The sequence below is a fragment of the Uloborus diversus genome, chromosome 10 (assembly GCF_026930045.1).
Source record: "Uloborus diversus isolate 005 chromosome 10, Udiv.v.3.1, whole genome shotgun sequence".
NCBI classification, from domain to species: Eukaryota; Metazoa; Arthropoda; class Arachnida; order Araneae; family Uloboridae; genus Uloborus; species Uloborus diversus.
The window spans coordinates 56,125,610-56,141,971 of NC_072740.1; the positions used below are offsets into that span (position 1 = coordinate 56,125,610).

The window sequence follows — 16,362 nt, forward strand, 5'->3', positions numbered from 1 at the left end:
AAAAAAACCTCAACTTTTCTTTAGTTCATCGAACTAGAAATATATTCCTTAGTGCAAACTTTTTGGGACTTTTTTTTGAGCTGTGCTAAAGAATAAAACTTCATAGGTTTTTTTTTTTTTTTTTTGTCAAAGGTTACAGAATATTAAGAAACTTAATAGCAAGTCTATATTTGATGTGGGGTTTTTTTTTTTTTTGTCATAAATTCAAATGATATTGAGAAATTATTTATCTTGTATGCCTACCCGGATCTACCAAACCGCTACCTTTGCAATGGGGGGGGGGGGGGGGAGAGGGCACGTCTATAAGAGGTCCAAGGCCTAAGAAACCAAAAAAACTTTTAAGTACTGAATGAAAATCCAGTGCTCAAAATTTGAAAGCTGAAAATGTTTTTGTTATCTTTTATCAAAAATTTGAGGAACAATAGAATCTCAACACATACAAGAACATTAGAGAATCTTAATTAATAGAAGTAGCTTAACAGGAGTGGCAAAATTGTGAATTTCAAAAAAAAAATTTTCAATAGAAAAAATATATATTTTATGTACAGAAATAAGCATTAAATGTCCTCAAAGTTGTTTGAAAATATAGAAAAAAAAGCACAAAGAAAATATGATCAAAAGATTGCAGTTCATACATTGTACCTCTACTTTTATAAAATGCTCTGTACGTCTGTGTTTGGGTCTTGGTGTGAGTCTGAGGTCCAGATAAATGTTGAATGTATAGAGTTTCCACTAAGGAACTTTGACAAACAGGTAATTCATCTTAAAGGTAGGATGTTGCACCTTAATGGCAGAGTTTGATTACCTATAAGACCCGGGAAGCTAGAGCTCCCCCTTCACATTTTCAGAAAGCCGAAAATTTACTGAAAAACTGCTTAAAAATTCCAGATTCAGCTTTTAAAGAGCTTGCAAACAACAGAACTAGTTCAATCAAAATTTTTCCCAAATGTATTAAAATGCACTTCTATAACAATTAGTTTTATGACATGTTAAATCTGTTTCAACAACTAACCATCCATCATAGTTGAGAATTACCCCCAGTGCAAACGTAAGCAATACACAAAAATTCAATATGTCGGGTAGGAGGAGGGGATTCACATTGATCTGAATTTTACAGGGTCACTTTTAAAAACAACACCTTTACCATCAGTGAGTTTTACTTAAATGGGCGTTGAATTTTTAGAAAAATTTCCCTAAACAAAATTTGGGAGGCCCTGAGACGGAGCTTCCATAAACTTCTCAGAGGTGCCCTGCAATCAATCAGGCGCTGCTTAATGGTCGTCTATAAAAATATTTTATGTTTTTTCTCATTTTGCAGATTTCCCCCTCAAAAAGAGCTCATTAAAACAATGTTTGCTTTGGATTTCGAGCTTAATTTTTGGCATTTTGTAAGTTTGAATCACTTCTTTTCTTGGAACTTGGAACATTTTGAAAAGTAAAAACTAAGAATTTTGCTTCCAAATTTATAAAATGTTATGTTTCTGAAAAGGTTTAAGTTAAATAATACCAATATTATATCCTCATTTAAAAATAGAAATGACAAAGAATCTCTGATTTTTTTTTTTTCTTTTTTGTGCAAGTGCAAAGATTATATTCACACCTCTCACCCTCCCTCTACAGTGGTCAACATAGTAATTAAAGTATGTCATTGGCAGTGCTGTAACAGTTGTAAAAGTAGCTCTATCAATTTTCGATACCTAAATTTGAGCATTTACTGAAACTCATTACACTATTTTTGTTCAACATTTTTAATTGTTACCATTCATAATCTTTCAGTATTTCAGACAAGCGATCATTGAGTGACGCAGAATAATCAATGCTTGTGGTCAAAATTCAACAAATTGAGTTTAACATTTCTCCCAATCTCTTTAAATTTCAATCCAACCTGATTCCAGTCTTCTTGGAGGTGGATCACAAATATATTTTGTTTATTTCTAGGAAAAATGTAGGTGTTTACTTTTGAACTTACATTTCTATTAATATACAAATTTAAAGGATGTGAAGACTTTATCTCCAAATTAAGGAATTTCTGTGAAAGTTTTGCTTCCAAATGAAATAAAAGAACGAAATCAAATAGTTAAAAAAGTTGCATTGAGGTACACAAATCCATGGTCTGAACAAATTTTGGACCAAATTTATGACTCTAATGATGGAAAAAGAAAAATGAGTCAAAATGGCAGAAATTACAAAACATGAAATGAAATTTGAAAAAAAAAGGATGCACTGAATACACTTTTGTTACAAACATAAAATTCCCATAATTTAAATTATGAGGCCAATCAATGAAGATTTAACAAATACAAATGTGATGATCGGCAACAGGTGCTGGGCCCAGCTGGACTGGTCCTAGTCAGTTTATTAGTCCCCAATAAAGATCAATGGCCCTCTTAAAGCTATCCAACCCCTTGTTCATTACCGACTCTTCCGCTGAGCTGTTCCAAGTGCCCACGATCCTACTATAGTAATTTTTCCTAATTTTCAGGTTAGCCTTAGATTTGAATAGCTTAAAACAATGACCCCTCGTTCTGTTTTTTGAATAAAAATTTAACCCATTAACATCTTTCATTTTGATAAATTTAAACAACTGAATCATGTCTCCTCTGACTCTCCTTTGATCCAGACTATACATATTCAGCCTATTAAGTTGGTATCATAATCAAAATCTGGAAGTCCCCTTACTAGTCTAGTTACCCTTTTTTGAACCCTTTCCAATCCAGAAATACCTTTCCTTAGATAAGGTAATTAAAACTGAACAGCATACTCCAAATGAGGTCTTACTCAACTCCTATATAAAGGCAGAAGAACCTTTTCACATATATATTTGAAATAGATATATTGACAAACCGAAGCATTCTGTTGGCTTTGTTATTTGCAATGCAGCACTGTTAACTAAACTTGAAATCCTGATTTATTCAGATACCTAAAGAAATAACATTTTCTGCGCGAACCCTGCAAATAACAACATGTACACTTATTTCCATGACCTAAGAGTAACAATTGACATTTTCCTACATTGACTGCCATGCCCCACTTATCAGCCCACTTAGAAATATGATCTAAATTCTCTTGAACCTGTTTTACTTGTTCTTCTTTTTCTACAATCCCCATAACTTTTACATCATTAGCAAAACAATTCATGTAGTATTTTCTAAGACATTTTATTAAGAACTCGAACTCTTGTGAACTACACTGGTGTGCAAAAATTAAGGTCGAAGTCGAAAAATTAGCATATCAGCTGAACGAAGAGGCAGAGCGGACAGAAAGACCAATCAGGAGATTAAGTAAGGTGATGTACGGTAGCACATGCGCAGATATGCAGGCAGACGTAATGGGGGAGTGTCTGAGTAGTATAAAGCATGTTGTCGGTGTAAGATCAGTATTTCTGGCAAAGAGATTGCACGCCGTATAGCAGTTAAAATCACACCGAGTTGCTGCCTCAGCGAGAAATGGCGAATAATCAATCTGTTAGATGACATCTGGATGCTTTTACCCGAGGTCGAATCATTGGGAAGTTGGAGGAAGGCCGCAGTGTGACAAGTGTGGCTTCAGAGTTCGAAATTGCTCACAGCATTGTTTCTTGACTTTGGAGACAATTTCAAACTACAGGAACAGCTATCCGGGGGTTCATTAGTGGTCGTCCACAAGGAACCACACCCGCAGATGACCGGTATATTGTCTTGAGGGCCAGAAAAAACAGGCGGCAGACAGCGGTAGAAATCACTAGACACACGACACAGGCGACTGGACGACCGATATCGCGTTTTACCGTGGCCAGAAGACTGCATGGTAGTGGTCTGTTTGCACGACGCCCTATATGGTGTGTACTGTTGGCCTAGCGCCCCTTATATAATAATTAACAAGTCTTAACTAATTCATCTCACCACTTATCTCACCATAATATCAGTCACTTGCCTAATCCTAGTATGGGAGAAATTTTCAACGATGTTTTTCTACCTTCTAATGCGGATGCCTGAAGACGTATCTCGCACGTGCAGTCGCCGATCTATGACGTCACGACCTTTACATAATCGATGAAGCATCGTAACAGACCGGCACGTGCCCGATGCTCATTGGCCAGGTGCTATGCTGGCGTGTATCAGATGGTGATTTGGCGTCCGCATGCAAATGAGTTCACTTAGGATAAAAGGAAATGTTTCGAGTAGAAAATTGACTTCTTCGGTGTTTTCTCTCTGGCTAGTTGACTCGAGCGCCCGTTTGCTTTTAAGCAACGATGCGGGGTTATTTCTTTAATAGATAGATAATAGATTGATATAGCTCAGCTCTAATTCGCGTTGTTTCAAATGTTTTTAATTTTATTTAACTAACTTCACTAAATTACCAAATAAATTTGGTTTTTATTTTTAAGTTGTCTTCAACTATTTTTTAATCATGCATTTCTAGTCATACATTTAATTAGGTTATTGCATTTGGAGGTTATTAGTCTTGAGCATTCTTTTGCTCATTAAAAGGTTATGGGCAACCTGGACTCTGTTTTCGATAGCCTATATTTTCAGTAGGACTTGAGATGGAAATGATGTTTTTGACGTCGGTGATAATTTTCGATGGGGGGGCCGTATAGAAGATTTTTTTCGCCACCCAGGTAGCACAAACCATCGGATTTACGTCGGAGAAAGGTTGAAAATGCATCGCAATGGTTGGAAATATGTTTTGGTTAGATATTGGTTTTTTTCATACGCTCATCCGATCATTCGAAGCATCGGAGGATGGTTTAAAACTAACCTATATCCGACTAAACGCATTCCCAACTTATTTCTAACCTTCAAACCTGTTTCACATTTACGCCCATTTATTGCAAGCTCGTTGCTGATTTGCGCGTTCTGCGAAGCGTGCGTAATGCGTCCCATAAGCCCCCCCCCCCCCTCCTGCCTCTGCAGTCTTGTTGAGACCCAGGATTTGAAAGGGGTGAGAGAGGAGTGCGCCGGGGGGCATAGCCATTTTCATTTTCATTCCAGGGTCACATACACATTCACACGTGTCGTACTTGCTCACAGCGAGTATTCAATCCTTGCATGTACTCAAGTCTTCCAAAGTAAATTAATTCATTTTTCCAACTATTTTTCTTTCAAAAAATTTAAAACTAAGATAAAAGCTTTTTTTTTTTGTGTGTGTGTGTGTGATTATTAAATGCATTCTACTTTTATTCGTTTTTCAAGCTTGACAAATCATTGCAGCTGTGCAAGCCCAGATTTTTTCGTTTTAAACTGCTTGAATTTTTTCTACAAATTTGTTTTGGCAGGGGTTTTTAGGAAGGGGCTGTTTCTAGAGGTATTTTCCCTTTTTGGGGGGTCTCCCGATTTGGGAGGGGGGGGTCTCCGATGAATTGAAATTCTTAAAATTTTTGCGTATTCGAACTGATTTTTTTTTTTTTTTTTTTTTTTGATAGATGCTTTAACTAGTTTTCTAGAGAATTTTCGTGAATGCTTAGAATTTGTTTCAGAATTTCGTGTTGTTCCTTAGTTCAACTTCGGTAATTTTAAACGTCCAATAATAAAAAATAGTTTGCTAATCATACAAATTACACGTGCAATTTACCATAGAAATAAAATTGTGTCTCTGAATGAACTTTTCTCTTTGACGGATAAAATACATTAAAATTCCTTCCCTAAAAATAAAATGAAAAAAAAAAAAAATCAATGAACATGAACTTTTTAATGAAATGGGAGAGTATAATAGTTCGGCAAAACAATAAAATAAGTACTTTTCATGATATTCAAGTTTAACCCACGTCATTTTAATTGTTATGAAGATTTTCTAACTGAATGTGTATGCGTATGTTTTATTTATTTTTTAATTCTTATTTCAGGTCAAAGCAAAATTGAACCTTCAAACAAGCTGGGTTATTTTTCACGGCAGAATTTTAAAGTCAATATTCTGTCTTAAGAATAATCTTGCTGGTAATTAATATTTCCTGAAAAAGAAAAAAAGAAACTAATGTATGCTTATGAAGATAATTTTCGAGCAATTATTCCGAAAAATAAAAGGTAAGAATTATCAATATCTTAAATTTTTGTTCATATTTTATTGAAACGTTTGTAAATGATAGGGAAATGATAAATTGTATGTCAAATTCAGCCACTTTATCATTTTATGTTAATATGACTGAAAAATTATTTTTTACACTCGCTCTTCTAAGAGCACCTCGTAATACTTATTTTATTAATGAAATCCTACAGTTAAAGTAGATAACATTGGAAGATAGTTGGTTAGCGTTGAAATTCATAGTGGAATAACGTTAGAAAATGTAGATTAAGCATTGTTTTTTTACATCGAAATTACGTTTGGAAAATGTTAGTTTACTGTTGTGTTTTACATTGGAACAACATTAGAAAATGTTGGTTAAGCGTTGCTTTTTACATCGAAATTACGTTTCTAAATAGTTAGTTTACTGTTGTATTTTACATTGGAATGACATTGGTTGAACGTTGTATTTTACATCGAAATTACGTTTGTAAATGGTTAGTTTACAGTTATATTTTACATTAGAATAACGTTTGAAACTAACCAATAACCAACGGTTGGATAACCGTTTTCCGACGTACCGTTTTAAGGTATGTTCCGACGTAAGATGCCGACGCTGGTCCGATGTAATATGATAACGTTGGGCCAATGTTCGTGTGCTAGCTGGGCAAGAGCATACTGATGATAAATATTAGATTATTAGTGCTCATTGATATTGTCTTCCGACTTTCTGTCGAAATAATGGCGAATCCCCAGATAACTATTGAGAAATTAAATGGCACAAATTATGTGTCATGGGCAGCAGACATGAAATTTGTCCTGATGGAGAAAAACGCCTGGGACATTGTAACTGGTAAGGAAACAGTGCCAGTAGTCTCTAAAGATTCAGGATTTACTGAGAGAGACGTTCGTGAGTTTTTGGCCAGAGAACGAGCGGCATTATCTTTAATATATTTGTTTGTAGACAACGAATTCAAAAGAACAATAGAGCATTGTGAGTCGCCAGAAAAATCGTGGGAATGTCTAAAAGCACACTTTTATCCTGATAACAGATGTGTGCATATGAGAACTTTCACTGAGTTAACTAACTGTCGAATTGAGCAAGGCGAATCCATAAATCTGTTCGCATCAAGAATTCGTCGAATTTATGACAGAATAAAAGGAATCGACAAGAATTTTTCGGAGTCATACTTAAATTTTCAAGTTCTGAGATATCTTCCATCGGAATATGACAGCATTTGCCAATCAATTTTGAGAAAGAAACCCGAGGATTTTTCTTTTGATGCGATAGTACAGGACTTAATTTCTGAAGAGAGCAGATTAAAGCTGAAGGACGAGGATAATATTAGCGCCAACTACGTTGCTCCAAAAGAAAAAAGATCGTGTTATAATTGCGGACGTACAGGCCACATCCGCAAAGATTGTAGTTTTCCAGAGAGGAACCGCGAAGGAAGTCCATCCACAAGCTCCAAGAAGTCAAGTTATGGCCAGAGGAGGTCAAGAGGAAGAAACAGGAACCAGTATACCAGAAGAGGCAGCTCCTCATCGCCAAAAAAGTGTGAGTACCCTTCCAAAACATTTTTTATTTCGGAAGCGAACTTTAACGAGATAGACTGTAATCCTTCATCATGGGCATTTGATTCGGCGGCCAGCCATCACTTAGCAAATAATAAGAACTTTTTCCATAAATATGAACCTGTAAATGATCGAAAGATGGCCGTAGCAGTCCAAAATCATGTTTTTCCAATTGCGGGGGTTGGAGAGATAAAGTTAAAGTTCGGTCCTAAGACCATTAATTTGGTAAATGTAATGTATTCGCCGCATTTGCGAAGAAATTTACTGTCTGGTCCCAGATTTGACCAAGCGGGAGCATGCTTTAAAGGGGGAAAAGGTTTGGTAACTGTATCAGATAATGGTGAAACAATTTTTAAAGCTAAACTATCTAATGGCATTTATTTTGTTAACCCAAAGGTAATTTCAGAAAATGTACATAAAAATGCTAATTATGAAGCTAGTAGTACTGAAAGCTTAGAATTATGGCACAAAAGATTTGATCATGTAAATGTCGATAATATAAAGAAAACTGCTGAACATAAATGTACTAGGGGTCTACCAGTTTTTAAAAATGATAAAGTAAATTGTGAAGATTGTAAATTAGGAAAGTTCAGACGCGTATCTTTCAAACCAATGGACGAAATTAGATCAAAGAAACCTTTAGAATTAATTTATAGTGACATTTGGGGGCCATCGAGTATTGAAGGTAGAAGAGGTGAACGATACTTTCTTTCAGTTGTTGACGATTATTCCCGTAGAACGTCATTGTACCCATTGAAAAATAAAAATCAGGCAGCAGAAATTCTCATTAATCATATTAAAAGGGCAGAGAGATTTCTGGGAACAAAGCTGAAAGCAATAAGAACTGACAATGGAGGGGAATTTTCAAATACAATGTTTAGTAAATTTTGTCAAAATGAAGGCATTAAACATGAATTCAATAATAGTTATACCCCTGAGCAAAACGGGGCGGCTGAAGTATTTAACAGAACTGTGGCAGATGGTACTAGGGTAATTTTAGAAGAGAGTGGTATATGTAAAAACTTTTGGCCTGAAGCCATGTTGTATTTCACGTACACCTGGAACCGCGTGTGTCATAGAGATCAAAAACTAACTCCTTTTGAGCTATATGGGGGAAAATTACCCTCAATCAGACATTTGAAACCATTTGGATGCGTAGCCTACGTTGGTGTGCCGAAGCAACGTCGGCAAAAGCTTGATCCTAAAGCCCAAAAAGGAATTTTAATTTGGTATGCATTTCGAACAAAAGGGTATCGAATCTGGATTCCAGAAAATGATAAAATTATAGAGACCATAAATGTCAGATTTAATGAGGGAAATTTTTTCAAAGACGAATTTGAGTCTAAACGCAGTGGAGTCGTGATGGGCACCATAGAATGGTTAAATGTACCAAAATCAGATGAAGATGAAATTCCTGATGAGGAAATATTAAAAATTCCCGAACTACCACCAGTTCATTCAGAAACAGAAGAATCAGATCGGGGGGAAACTGAATCATCAGATGATGAAAGTGATAAATGTTTAAAATTAACAAAATGGGAAAGAAAAGTCGTACCAAGACACGATGGGTCTCGTAACGATATCTATTATTTTGAAAAAGGAAGCAACAAACGATTGAGATCAATTTATGATATAAAGAAATATTGCAGAAAAAATAATATTGTTTATCAACCAGACATATTTTGCTTTAAAGGTAAAAATACTACTGAAGGAGAGATTGATAACTCTGTAAACAGTAATGTAATTAATGAATTTTCTCAAGCATGACTAGGACATCAAATCATTATTCCTAACACTTACAAACAAGCCCTTAAATCGCGGGAAAAAGACAATTGGATAAGTTCAATGCGGGAAGAATTAAAAGTGATGCAAGATCGCAAAGTGTGGAATGTTGTCGAATTACCGCCTGATTCTACTCCAATTGGTTCTCGCTGGGTTTCTACAGTCAAAAGAAATGAAAATGGGGAAATTTTGAGATACAAAAGTCGCCTAGTAGCTTTAGGGAGTTCTCAATTGAAATATGAGAGTTATGATCTTACGTACTCGCCAGTTGTAAATTTCAGCATTATAAGATTTTTCTTTTCTCTTTTGGTGGTAAAATTAAACTGGGTAAACATCCAATGTTATGTGAAAAATGCTTACCTTTATGCACCTATTTCAGAACCTATATATATGAAACAGCCACCTGGTTTTGTAGAAAAGGGGATGGAAAATTTATATTGTAAACTAAATAAAGCAATTTATGGACTCCACCAAAGTGGACGATTGTGATTTTACGAAATTGAAGAAAAATTGATTTCAATAGGTTTTTGTAAATTTGAATGGTGTAACTGTGTCTATATTTATAAATCTTCTGTAATTTTACTTTTGTATGTAGATGACATTGTTTTATTTGGAAAGAGTCAAAATGATATACAAACTGTTTTAGATTTGTTACAAAGATACTTTGATCTAAAAATTTTAGGTAAAACTAAAAAATTATTAGGCGTAGAATTTGAGGAGGATTTGAATTGTTTTTCATTAAGTCAAATAGGATATATTGAAGAAATTTATGAACGTTTTGAGAAATTCAATATCCCTATCTCCTCATTGCCGATAAGTAAAGGTATTATATACACTAAACTAGATTGTCCAAATAACGATCAAGATGTAAAAGATATGTCAAAAATACCGTACAGGAATTTGTTAGGTTGTCTTTCGTTTCTAGCAAACAGAACAAAGATGCGTAACTAATGACCAGACATTAGTTACGCTGCAAACATTTTTAGCCAATTCCAAAATAACCCCGGTATAAAGCATTGGGATGGTTTATTAAAACTACTAGGCTATGTTTCTAAAACTAGAAATTACAAACTTAAATTACAATGCAATGAAATTCAAGTTGTAACATATTCTGATGCAGATTTCGCATCTAACAGAGACGATAGAACTTCACTCGGAGGTCAGATTGTTTTCATTAACAAATCGATTTAAACAAAAGTGCATTAGTTTATCAACGATGGAATCAGAGTTTATTGCAATGACAGACGCCGGCAAAGAACTTCTTTGGTTTGATAGAATCATTGATGACTGTGTTAATAAGGGGGTAATTAATAAGGAGCACAAAATTAAATCTGTGTTAAAAGTTGATAATCAAGCTACAATAGATTTTGTGAGATCACCGATCGAAAATTATAGGACAAAACATATTGATGTAAAGCTTTTTTTTATACGCGATTTAATTTATAAAGATATATTTGATGTTGAATTTGTTAGAAGTAAAAATAACATGTCTGATGTATTTACTAAGCCTTTGTCTCGATCTGAACTAATAAAGTTCAATGAAAATGTTTTTGTAATGTAATTGCTTTTGTGATATTTTTAGTAATTTAATTTTTTGAAAATGTAGTAATGTGGGAAAAGTAAACTATTTTAACTATTGGGAACGGGTTAAATTTATATATATATTTTTTGGGTTTTACAGTTTATATTTGTACTGTTCAAATGTGTTCATACCAAGTATTTGTATACTCGCCAAGGTTTTTCAATTTTTGCAGATTGAATGTGTTTATATGACATTGGACTGATTTTTTCGGACTTTTTACTGACTTGGTAAATGGAACAGTTTGAACGGACTGGAATCGGAATGAGTGATATTTTGTTATAAAAGAAGTTGCTTGTTGTTGTATTTAACTAATCTACTAATCATGTTTATATTCAAAATCTTTTTGTAAAACTAGAGCTAGTATTGATATTTGTTAGGAAATGAATTATCTTTAAATGTATAAGAAAATAATGTTCATAAGATGGTGAGGGGGGGGGCATTGTTGGCCTAGCGCCCCTTATATAATAATTAACAAGTCTTAACTAATTCATCTCACCACTTATCTCACCATAATATCAGTCACTTGCCTAATCCTAGTATGGGAGAAATTTTCAACGATGTTTTTATACCTTCTAATGCGGATGCCTGAAGACGTATCTCGCACGTGCAGTCGCCGATCTATGACGTCACGACCTTTACGTAATCGACGAAGCATCGTAACAGATCGGCACGTGCCCGATGCTCATTGGCCAGGTACTATGCTGGCGTGTATCAGAAGGTTATTTGGCGTCCGCATGCAAATGAGTTCACTTAGGATAAAAGGAAATGTTTCGAGTAGAAAATTGACTTCTTCGGTGTTTTCTCTCTGGCTAGTTGACTCGAGCGCCCGTTTGCTTTTAAGCAACGATGCGGGGTTATTTCTTTAATAGATAGATAATAGATTGATATAGCTCAGCTCTAATTCGCGTTGTTTCAAATGTTTTTAATTTTATTTAACTAACTTCACTAAATTACCAAATAAATTTGGTTTTTATTTTTAAGTTGTCTTCAACTATTTTTTAATCATGCATTTCTAGTCATACATTTAATTAGGTTATTGCATTTGGAGGTTATTAGTCTTGAGCATTCTCTTGCTCATTATGTACCTCTAACGCCTGCCCATCGGAAAAGGCGTTCTCTGTGGTGCCGGGAACACCGGAATTGGAGAGACAATGAATGGAGACGAGTACTCTTAACAGATGAGAGCAGATTCAGTCTGAGTAGCGATTCTCATCGCATACTCATCTGGAGAGAGCGGGAAGGCCGCAATCATCCCTCGAACATCATTGAAAGGGACAGGTATGGAGGTCGCAGTGTTCTCGTTTCTGGAGGCATCATGCTTGGTAGTCATACAGACCTTCACATCTTCGACGCAGGTTCAGTCAACGGGACCCGTTATTGTAACGAGATTCTTCTTCCATATGTGCGTCTTTTTAGAGGCGCTATGGGTCCGTAGTTCCTTTTTATGGACGACAATGCACCATGTCATCGCACAGTAGCTGCCGAACAGCTCTTAGAGAGTGAGGATATTGAACGTATAGATTAGCCGGCATGATTCCCGGATCTCAATCCCATCGAGCATGTATGGGATTTTCTAGGCAGACGCTTGGCAGCTCGTACCTTATCACCAGTAACGATTCGGGAGCTTCGATTGGCGCTGCAAGACGAATGGGCAGCAATGCCTCAACAACTCATTGACACCCTCATTCTCAGCATGGGCAGACGCTGTGAAACCTGCCTAGCAGTCGGGGGAGATCATATCCCCTACTAAAGACCGGATGTTTCTTGCTGGACCCCATCACAGGGATGTTTCGGCCTTCAGTCGCATTGCGCTCCATGCTACTTTTTCAATAAAGCTTCTTTTTATCCCTCTGATTTCTCTTTTAGTAAGTGTTGCTTACATTGCACATGTCCTTACGTATTGGGGATCTTACGGTATTAAATGTGTTGATTTGGAAAGCTTTTGTACAAAGTTATATTGAAAAAACCGTCTCGTCCTTGATTTTTGCACACCAGTGTATGTTTTTAAAATTCCTAGGAGCGTAGACAGATTGTGCGCAATACCTCCAGTGTTGGAAGGAGAAGGAATGTCGTGATGTGTGGTGGATGAAGTATTGATGTGTAGATTCATTAATGTTCTATGCTCCTGTATTCGACTTGTGCTGTCAATTATTAAATGTTTATCAGTGTAGGATGTTGTCATTATAGTGTGATAATTACCCCTTTCATAAGGGGGGTCATGCACAAAAACCTAATCTTACATTCAAAAAATTTCTTCTACGACCAGGGGTGCCCATCCCCCCCCAAGCTCAATGGCGCAAATTCCCCCCCATTTTCTCTTTATATTAAAAAAATGTAAGGTTTCAAAGGAATTCTGGAAGGAAGTCTCTGGCGGACTTGTGTCCAGGAGACCCCACAGCGCCTACAACCTTGAAATTTTGTACAAAATTACTTTGAGTCCCGGTGGTTTGCACCTACCTGGGGTTTTGTTTTTTAAAATTAGAATTTTTTTTTTTTTTTTTGTAATTAATTTTTTAAGCTCAAATTTTGTGTAAATTGCCTATTATTGCCTATTAAAGGGGTGAAACATTAATTGCACATATTAATATTATATATCGATGGAAAGGTTTGAATTTTCTGCCTTCCACGCAGTTTGTTTCAGTGCTCTAACTTAAATACAGCGGGAGTTATTTGCGTTTTTAGCTCGAACACTTTTAGGCTTAGCTAAAATTTAGGCACTACTTTCTTCATTAATTCTATCGGTAAAAATTTAAGGAATTGTCCCACAGTTTTCTTTTTGACACCACTGGAAAGAGCGGCTTTTTTACTGGAGATCTAACTCAACCTTTGGTTGAAAAACATAGCTTCTATCTCCAAAAAAAAAAGTTACGAACAGTTTTAATCAATTTTGAAAAATCTCATTTCTATTTAAATTATTGATGTTTTATTTGACGTTGCCATAGCTATGTCTTTTCGATTCGTTTGTTTATTCTTTCTTATTCGCAAATTGTAAGGGTTTTGATATTAACGGAAAGTCTTAGGCTCAACTCAATTCAAGCCCCAAGCTAAAGAGCAAAATATAGTACTAGAGACCATGAATATGAAAGCGACTTTTCGAACGTACACAACTGAAGTTGTGCAATGCTCAGGAGCCTCTAAGCCCTTATTACTCTGCAAGTTGGTACAAATTATTTTGAAACCCTGAGAAGGGGTGCTTTTTGTTCCAAAGAGAGCTCATAAGGCGTTTTTAATCGGTTCCTTTTTAATTGACGGTTTAAATCTTTGTGAATCAAATAGGATTGCGAAGCAATCTTTGAAGGATGGTAAGCGTCAGCGAGCAGGGGTAGAGCCTCCTAGTATAATAAATTAAAAAGAAATCAAATCGACTGATCCTGATTTGCAATGGATATGACTCCATCCGATCTTTGATGATCCCTTTATTGAAAAAGAGACACTGCTAGTAAATTTTGGAATAAGTACATCAGAAAGGTATTATTTATACATGTATTTTTGTTGAATAAGTTTAAATACTTTTTCCCTTTCAAAAATCGAAAATTTCATGTTCTAAAAAAAAAAAAAAAATCTGGGAAAAAAATGCCCCCAAAAATTTTGATGGTGCAACTTGCACCATAATCCCCCCCCCCTGTGGTCACCCCTGCGAACAACCCCCCTTCGGAATTGATGTGATATACCCCACCCTTGGCGACTTTTTCCTGTTAGCGCCAAGAAAGCGTCGCCAAGAAAACGATGTATGACGACATATGTCATACATCGTTCTTAGCGATGTTTTTTAGCGCCAACAGGAAAAAATCAGATAAAAAATATGATCAAAGCACTTCAGAACACAATATATATAAAAACAACATAAAACCACAACAAAAAACATCACGAATATATGCTTCAAAAATACCAGAAACTAGAAAGTTTTTGTACACAAAGAACAATTACTAGAAAGTATTTAAAATGCTTAAATTGACAAATTACTCTAACAGCTCACCAATGAAATATGTACCAATAGAAATAAAAGCTATTTTCCATCATGCATCTCATCGAACAAAAACTTTTCTCATACTCAGCTAAAAAATAGCAAAGCGATTCAAATTGCGATGTTTAAAGCGGAAAACACCCCCAAAATCAATGACTATTTAAGCGAAAAAAGTGCTTAGTTACTCAAATTTCGATGCATGAAAAGTAGAAATGTTTTAACAAAACATCCTAAACATAAACAGTACAAAAGTACCATACATTTACTTGCTATCCAGACATGCTTTCAAAATACCTATTATATTTTACATAAAATAACACCTTCATATTTTTATAAAATGCTGGAGTCAACTTATTTTCAGGAATTCAGTACCTAAAGGAAGCACGTTAATAGAAAGTCTAAATAATTCGTGGCATCGAAAAGAATTAACTTTTAGAACAAAATAACCGTACTATTTTTGAAAAATTAATTTACAAACAGTAAAAATAAAGTTAAAAACTACAAGAACCCCTCAAGGATTTGTAAAACCAAAGAATTTCAGAAGTGAGAGGTTTTTTTTTTAATTCTAAAATGAAGAACTTACCTTTTTACGATATAAATCCTCACACTCAGTCTAAAACAATACATCGTATGACAATGGCACGTTACAGATACACACCACGTTGGAGTTAACTTTTGATTAACGTTCAAGTTTGAAGAAACTGTCATTTTCTAATGTTTTTACTTCAAAACACAACTACTGAATTTAAACTAACACAAAATAAGCTTTCCTGTAAGGTAAATTGCACGAAACAACATGTATCTCTCCTGCGTAAAACCAAGTAAACAAGTTTGAACAGACCTAACTAGCTTGCCTTCGGGTTACCAAACACAGGTACACATTTCGCCAGGGATGCCATGCTTACAAAATTATCGCCTCATTGGCGAGAAAAATATTTCAATTTTGTACAAAAAATCGGATGTTGCCAAATGGGGGGGTATATCACATCTGTACCCCCCCTTCTCTTATTTGACTGAACGAATTGACTGATGATAAAATAATGGTAAATGTATTTTTTCTGATATTTAAGACTTTTTTTTTTGGAAGTTAATTTTAAACTATGGATCTTTTATTCTATACGTTTAACTGAAACTCATTTGAAAAAAATTAGTTGATGAGTATTTTTAAAATGTTTCAATACTTCATCATTTTTCGCATATTTGTTATGATTTTAATTAATAAATTTAATGAAGTATTACTTAATCAATTGATTCATGAACCAAAGTCAAAGAAAACTAAAAATAAAAAAAAATGTATTTATAAAATGTATTAAGTTTACAAATTTTACCCTAAATATCTTATATCTCTAAAGTAAATGAAAATGTTTTATGAACTTTTACAATTTGACAAAAATACATATACAGTAGAGTCTCGAAAATCCGAGGTAATTGGGGATTGCGCCACCTCGGATTACTGAAAACTCGGATTATCCGAAAAATT

The 16,362-nt window shown here is 35.0% G+C and overlaps 1 protein-coding gene across 2 annotated transcripts in view; it reads right to left on the reverse strand.

The window, feature by feature from the left end:
- LOC129231571 (acyl-CoA dehydrogenase family member 11-like) overlaps positions 1-16,362 on the reverse strand; it is a 110,600-nt gene that overhangs the window by 84,685 nt on the left and 9,553 nt on the right. The gene's annotated exons all lie outside the window — the stretch shown is intronic.